The following is an 8,171-nucleotide window of genomic DNA, read 5'->3' on the forward strand; positions in this document are numbered from 1 at the left end:
TGAATGAATGAATAAATAAACAAATGTGTGGATGCAGCTCAGGCATAGATCACCCCCAGGTTTCATCCCCAGTATTGAAAAAAAAAAGTTTGTTTATGTATGTATGTATTTGTGTATTTATATATCAAATACTATTATACATATATATGTATTTGTGTATGTATGTGTGTGTATTCTTTTTTTTTCTTTTTACATATTTACATTTATATGTGAGAGAAGTCATTCACTCACCCACAGAATGTACCAAATTCCCTGATAGTCAAAGGTCAAAACTCACCTTTGCTGCAGATACACACAAGCTACATTTCTCTCCTGCCAGCCCGTCTAAATGAGAGAGGCAGAAGACAAATAGATGTAGACTTTTGACATGTGCCTGACCAGATTCCGTGGGTGGGTCAGGAGTTGTCACTTGTTCCTGCTCAGTCAGGGTCTGAAGTTCCCCCAGTGATAGTGGCCTCTTAGAGGAGCAGAGTGCTTTTTCACATTTCCTGGTCACCCACACCCCTTTCCTTTCCTTTTCTACGTTTGGGTACAAAATCCAGGGACTCACATGTGCTTGCTGATCCCTCCACCACACCCCATGCTCACCCCCATCCCCAAACACTGCAGTGAAGCCTTAGCTTTATATTTACTGTCCTCTGGCCTGCCTCTGAAATGTCCCTCATTTGTGTCTTTGAAATGAAATGTAATTGAACTGTTTAAGATTTATGCATCCTAGGCTCTGGCCTAACTCTGGGTACTGTACTAAGACTCCTCTCCTCTGCCCCCTCCCCACAAAAAAAAGTGAAAAAACATAGCAGACAAAGTCATGGAGAAAAGCAGGAAAGGAAACTGTAAGCGATTTGGCCATAATGAGAAGGAAGAGCAAGCTCAAGCATCTTGGCGTGGTGTTCCTGTGTTGTTGGTGGTGGTAACTTCAGGTTTGAGTTGAGCGAGGATTGAGGCTCCAGCATTTTCAGATTGAGTGGATGCAGATGATGGTCATCTGATGGATTTTCCTGGATTGTCATCTGTATTGGATGTTTCCATAAACTTTATAAGTCTCCTGTCTGATAATGGGCTCTGGCAGGGAGGGTATTAGGCCCTGTACCACCTCTCTTCATGAGAGTGGGTGGTGGGTGAGTGGGTGTCATTAATGATTCCTGAAACCTATGGGAAAACTGAGCTAGCTGAATGGGGGATTGGCTGCCATCCAGGTGCTCTGCCACTGGCCTGCCCTCCCTCCCTCCCTCCCTCCCTCCCTGCTGTGCCCAGGGTAGGACACTGGCATTTGCAGAATTTTCTGCTCTATCTGGGGATGCACACTAGGAGATGTCTTAACCGAGTAGTGAGTCAGATCAGGGGAAAGAGTTGGCCTGACTATGTAGTTGGGGCGCATTCCCTTGGATCTCCATCCCCTATTCACAGGCAGAAGAGTGGAGAGGTTACAAGGTGAAGTGGTAGGAAGCCCACCCAGGAAGGACAGGCAGGCCTGGAATGTGTAGTCTCACTGCTCCTGAATTCTGGCCACAAGTACATATGCATCTTTGACGTGCTCCTGGGAGGCTGTGGTGGGTGATGTCCCTCACTGTTCCACGAGTGAGAAGACTAAGGCGCCAGACGTGCACTCTGATCCTCGATGTATTATCTGATGAGTGGTTTCGGAGGAAGGAGATTGATTTTTGGTGAATTGTTGCAGAGGAAACCCCATGCCCTGTAGCTATTCCTGCATTGTCCCCCACCATCCTCTGACTTATAACTTGGGTCTTTCAGAAGACACAGCCTCCTTACATCCTTGTTACATATATAGACACCATAAACTGCCTAAGGATAGGGTTTCATATATATATATATATATATATATATATATATATATATATATATATATACTTTTTTTTCTTTTTTTCCCCTCTCTTTCCTTTTCGGTTTGTTTGTTTTACAAATGTTCCTTGACTTCAGATGCACTGCAACCCATGAGGGCACCTTCTTCACTTAAGTGTCTTTTCCTCATGAGTTCAGTGACAGCACTCTGGCTCTGACCTGACCTGACCTGACTTTGCACTTGGTACTCCGAGGGTGAAGAATGAGGCAGATTTGGTAATGTCAGCATTTGGGGTGAGTGGTGCTGCAAGGGTTTGAACCTAGGTTGTTCTACTGGTGAGCCCTATCCATAACCCCTTTTATTTTTGGAGGCAGGAACTCGCTAAGTGGTGGACTTCCCAAAGGAAATCACAAGTGATCCTCTGCTCTGGGACCACACTCCCTCCCTGAGTGTTTTGAGGTGGCTTGTTCTGAAGTCCCTCTGTGGTGGTGAGGACCTTGTCAGGAGCCAAGGCTCCTTGGGAGAGAAAGGGGAGTTAGTTATGTGTGTTTTGGTGGTTCTCCCTGCCTGGTTCTGATGAGGGAGAGGGATTTTCTGGGAGCCTTCCTGGGGTGTGACTGCCTTACAGCTTTTTGCTCCCCTGCTTGGTCTGTGGGTCCAGCCTGGGTTCCTGGGCCCAGTCCTCTCTGAGTCCCATGGGGGACCCCCCACACCCAGTTCTGCCCTCCCCTCTCCAGTCCCTGCGTCTAAATGGGGAGGTCCAGAGGAGTGGTCTGAGGGGACTGAGGGCCAGGCTGATTACCTGTGTTTGGTAGAACTTCCTCCCCCCACGCCCGCCCACCCCCACCCCCCTTCCTAGAGTGAGGGATCCCATTCTGTTCTCCATCCTGCAGCGTCACCTAGCTGATTCTGTTTCCGAAGAAGGTGTAGAAGAGCCTGAGATGGGAACCAACTAAAGAGTTAACTCTTGAGAGACCTTTGTGGGCAGTGACAGTGGTGGCAGCTGTGGCAGCAAGAGTCAACTCTTGGGAGACCTGTGTATGTGGGCAAGAGACCATTCTCCTGAGGAGGCCTGGATGGGCGGTGGCACTGGTGCTGCTTGGGGAGAGGGGGGAAGAGGGGCCTGGCTAGTGACTGGTAGGCGGGTTGGTGGGGGTGTGCAGTAGGGGCAGCCTCTCTTCCTTTCTTCCCCCTCTGTCCGTCCCTGCTCTTGAAATCACCATCCTGCAAAGTAACCTAAACCGAGCTGGAGCTTCCTGCCCACTCCTGTGGCAGCGCCCCACCCCACTGCGCCCCCATCTGCCCCCCTGCCTCCTTTTTTGTTTTTGTTTTGGCGCCACCAGTGGGTTGAGCCCGGTGTCTCTTGCCAGCCCGCTGGCTGCGCTGGCTGCGAGGTGGTCCGTGTCAAATCACACACTTGTTGGCTCCCAGTGAAAATAGAGCAGTGACCTCAGGAAGCAGTGAGGTCCCGGTTCTCTCTCCCCACACCTTCTGGGAGAGACTTTGCTCTGCTCAGCTGATTTTCTTACCGGCTCTGAACTGCTTACCCTGCAGGCACCTGCAAGGCTCTTGCCCTAAAAGGCCTTGAACCTTCCTCAGAGGGGGTGTAGCCATGATTCACTTATGCCTGAGCCCACAGCCCATTTGGAGGGATTGCCCTAGGAGTGGGGGATTAGGCCCACTGATATGTGTCCCATGCTCCGGCAAACTCTGACTAGTCTGTACCATCCAAAGCATGGATGGCCTATGTATGTCAGCAGCTACATTGATTTATTTTTCCCCCCTTGGTGATAATGGGGATGGAACCCCAGGGTCCCTGGACTAGTGAGCCACATCTCCAACCTTTTCAATATATCAAGCTGGGTCACTGGGTTGCGGTTGTGGGTGGAAGCCTGACAAACCAAACAAATGGCCCAGATGGATGAATGAAAAGCAAACATGGATTTAGTTTTTGTACTTTGGGCTGCTTTGGATTGGGGAGTGGGTGTGTTTTACGAATGGCATGTGTACTGAAGCTTGTTTTCCAGGGTGAGTTAAGTGAGAGCACCCTGTTCCTGGTGGGCAGCACCTGTTGCTTTTTGAGGTTGGAGAGTGATTGTGGCACATGGCACATCCTGCTCCTCTGGAGTCACCTAGTGGATTCTAAGATAGATGAGAGGGAGATGGTGCACATGGCAGCATCAGCAGCAGTGGGGGGGACCCAGAGAGAGAGGGAGGAGAGAGGGAGAGAGGGGTGGTGTGTAGGGGGGGTGTAAGGAATCCGGCCTCCCCACCACCTGTCAATCTGCACTCCACCCGCCTCTCCCGTTACAGGAATTTCCAGCTTACGCTGCCTGCCATAATCTTCCTGCCTCCCAAATTACATTCTAACGTGTCATTGGTCCATCAGTCAGTCTGTAAGAATTCTCCTCCGTGATTGGTTCCTCCCAGCCTGCAAAATTCCAATATCTGAGAGAAACCATGCACCATGTTCTCTTTTCTCTTCTTTCCTTTTCCCCTGAGTGGATGTGAATCATCTGCATGAAATAAAGTTCCTTGTGTGAGACCTCATGTCTGCGGAGCATTTTTCTGGGAGCTATCAATGAGCCACAGCTGCCTCTAACAGGGGGTGGTAGTGGTGGCGGGTGAACTTCATAGAAATGGCTTGTGGTCAAGGGCAATCACCTCCTCTGGAGGGAAGTGGCCTGTAGGCTCCCTCCCTTTCTTCACAAGGAATCTGTGACCTGCTCTGTGGATTTTCTGACTTGGATGCTTTCGTCAATGGGAATGATTGGAATGAAATGAAGTGAAATGAAATAATATTAGGACACTATCCCCAGAAGTTATAATCAATATATCTAATTGCTCTTGATGGAGATTCAATCTTCTATAACTACTAAGGCTGTACATGAGAGTTTATTGGAGTCATTTTGGATGGTAAAGGCTTTTGCTGTGGAAGTGTGTAGATTGTTTACAGTCTCTGTAGTTTGAATGTTTTGAGTGAGCAAGATTGTGGCAGTGGATGTGTTGGCTAGGGCAGTTACCAGGGAATTCATCCCTGTGATAATGAGGCCAATGGTAAACCTTCATTCAGAAGATTCTCCACCGCCATGTCCCATTGATTCTTCCATTCTTGGGACATGTTCACCAGAAGCCATATGGCAGGAGAAATTCTAAGAATAAACACATGTTTAGCATTCATAGCAAGATTTAAACAATTAAAAAGCCAGCACGAAAAGTTATGTGTATAAAAAATTTGTTTAAATATTATATTTGAACTTCTCATCATATTAATTATCAGCTTAGTGAATGGTGGTGTGACACAATTTGAATATAATGGGTATGAGTGTAATTAGGAAAAATCTTAATAGAAAAATAGTTCCTGTATTATCAATATTCATGTAACTGGCTGAGACCCCTTTTATGGGCCTCATAGCAAGTAATATGGGTGTAAGATTCATTGTGCAAAATTCATTCCCTGCATAATGATTAGATATAAATTGTTCACAGTAGTAAGATGCACAATATCCCTGTTGAGTTTTGGGTGTATCTGTTATATTCCAGGAGGCTGCATTTAACCAGGCACACAAATGTTGATATAATCCAGAAATGTTTCTACCATATAACTGATATGGCATTAAAGTAATACATTGATTCCAAGCAAGGTGTGGAGTTATTATCTGAGAAGGGTAATCCAAAAGGGTGTTTGGAAAGCTAGACAATGAAGGCTTTTAGCATATACCACTAGGGGGTTTATGAACATTGATCTTTTTAACTCTGATCCTTAGATCTAATAAGGTTAAACCAACATAGCATTAGTTATATTTATCTACAATTCTCCCTTCAGCAAGAGGAAAGGAAAGAGGTTGGTTTGGATTATAGGTGTCATTCATAATATCCAAGAAACAAATAGATCTATTAGGCAATGATATGCTAGATTCTATTTTATGGTAGTTAATGTCATATTTAGTTTAGGATAAATAATAGTTGAGTCAGTAGATAAGAATTTCAGCAATGCTCTTTCCCAATTTGCTATAACAAATATGGTGGTCTGGTGACCAAGGCCTGATTTACCTGACAATTAGCTTCACTGCTTGCTTTTAGAGCTGCATATGGGAACACTACCATTATCATTCCCAGAATAAGACCCCCACTGGGCGAGTGTCCATTATTGTACCTTGCTCAACTGTGCCTTTAAGATCACCCAACGTTACTGTACATGAGACTTGTTTTTTCTGTTGAGTCCTGTACCTCAGGGACTCTGTTCCTATGAGAGTTCTTTCATCTTCTTTGTTGGCGGTTTGAGGTGTCCAGGGTTTGAAATTTCTAGTAGGTACACAGATAGGTTGAAGTTCATTCTCTGGAATGACACAAGCAAACCTTTGATCCATTGTTAGAAGGGTCCTGCAACTTTCCAAATGTTGATTGGGGGTCCTTCCATAAAACCAAAGGCAAATAATAGGGCCTTACAAGGGGAGCCAATGCTTATGGGCTACTGTTTCTTTTGAAATTTTTGATTTGGTAATTTTAAAACAAATAAAGCACAATGTATGGCATCATGTGGGGAGCTAGTATAGCTTTACCAACTCTGTTTTTGAAGCATTGTTTTAAATTCGTTATGAAGGTACTCAACTATAAGTTAACCCAGTCACATGATTTATTGCCAAAATGATCAAAATTCTTTAAAGGTGTTGTTCATATACACTGGGTCATTGTCTCTGGATTATGTGACTTCCATGATCCCAAAACAACTAAGAAAATGAAAGATAACCTTTTTTGTGGTTTCTCCAGAGGAAGGCATAGCTACAACAAACCCTAAATAGGAATTAATGGTTACATGTATATTTTTAAGCTTGCCAAAAGGAGAATAATGGGTGACATTTGCCAAAGAGCATTGGATTTCAGCCCAGGAAGGTTTTACTCCTGAGGGGTGTAGGAGTCCAATGAGAAGAAATAAAGTACACTTTTTACAATCCTAGCTAATTGTTTACAAGCTTTCTTTAAAAAGGACAGGGAACAGCCTGCAGAGGCTTTAGGTGAATTAGTGGAAATGTGTATGCAACCGACAGACTTTGTCAGTTATTGTCACGGTCTTTATGGGCCAAGTAAGTTGACTCACATTTTAGTGAGATCCACTAATGGGAATGTGCCCTGATTGATAAGTTGGATAAAAAGAAGGCATCTTCTTGCTTCTGACATAGTGTGTATGCTAGAAATCAAAACATCTAGTGGTTTCCTTAGATCTAGGTTGCAATAAGCATAAGCAAACTGGGGAATTAACTGGGCATAATATTGGCTATCTAAAAACAGGTTAATGGGTTGTAGAAAACTAAAAGTTCTAGATGTTGGGGGGACCACAATAGCTTGTCTCTCTGAAATATCTGTTGTTAATTAGAGATTAGAGCCAAACTTACAATACCAATGGTTCCATTGGAGGTGGTGTCAGTGAAAACTAACATAGCTTCAGTAATGGGCAGAGTGGACACAGGGTTTATATACTGTAAGGTTAATTGGTTTAGAGTCTGGAGGAGTTTATCTTGAGTCAAATGACTGTCTTTTATGTCTGGGTATCCTTTTTAACATATATAATATAGAGTGATTATTTTGTAGTAGAAAGTTTAATTACTCTTGAAATCTATGAGACTCTAACCCATAAGTCCCTACACTCTGCATTCTTGGACTTTGTACTAAAGTGGTTAGGGCATTGAGTGGGCTGCAGATCTTAAGCATAATGTTGGAGGACAAATTCACCCATTCTAATATGTTGTTTGGGTTTTCATAATACCTCTGTAGGAAGGCCTGGGGTTGCCAAAGCATTGGCATACAGATTCTTATTTGGGTCAAATCTGAAAAAATTATAATGTCGCTAATGCCTCATTAACTAACCAAATTGCTTGTATTGCCTCAGGAGTTAACATCCTCAAAGAATTTGGTTTTGGGTCACCTTTAAGGCAATTGAATAAAGGAGTAAGTTGGGTTGTAATAATCTTAAGCCAGGGCTTGATCCACTTAGTATGTCCTAATTGTACCTGAAGATCTTTTAAAGTTATTTAATCTGAAATGTAAATAATGGACTCACTAGGGCATATGGCTTTAGGGAGCACCAATGTGCCCAAAAGAGAGTAAGATGGGATCTTTTGTACCTTTTCAAGGGCTATACAAAGTCTGGTAGACTTTAAATTGTCCTGTAGGATCATGAAAGCTTGTTCTATATCATATTCCTTAGTATCAGCTAGCAGAATATTATCCATGTAATATACTACTGTTAAATGTAGCCTAACAATGGTTTAACACCCTGTAGTACATACATTTGACATATGGTCAGACTATTTTTTATCCCCAAGGAAGGACTGTACACTGATATATTTGTGTTGGTACCATGTTATTGGTG

Source organism: Sciurus vulgaris, assembly GCF_902686455.1.
Source record: "Sciurus vulgaris genome assembly, contig: HiC_scaffold_417_arrow_ctg1, whole genome shotgun sequence".
Taxonomy (NCBI): domain Eukaryota; kingdom Metazoa; phylum Chordata; class Mammalia; order Rodentia; family Sciuridae; genus Sciurus; species Sciurus vulgaris.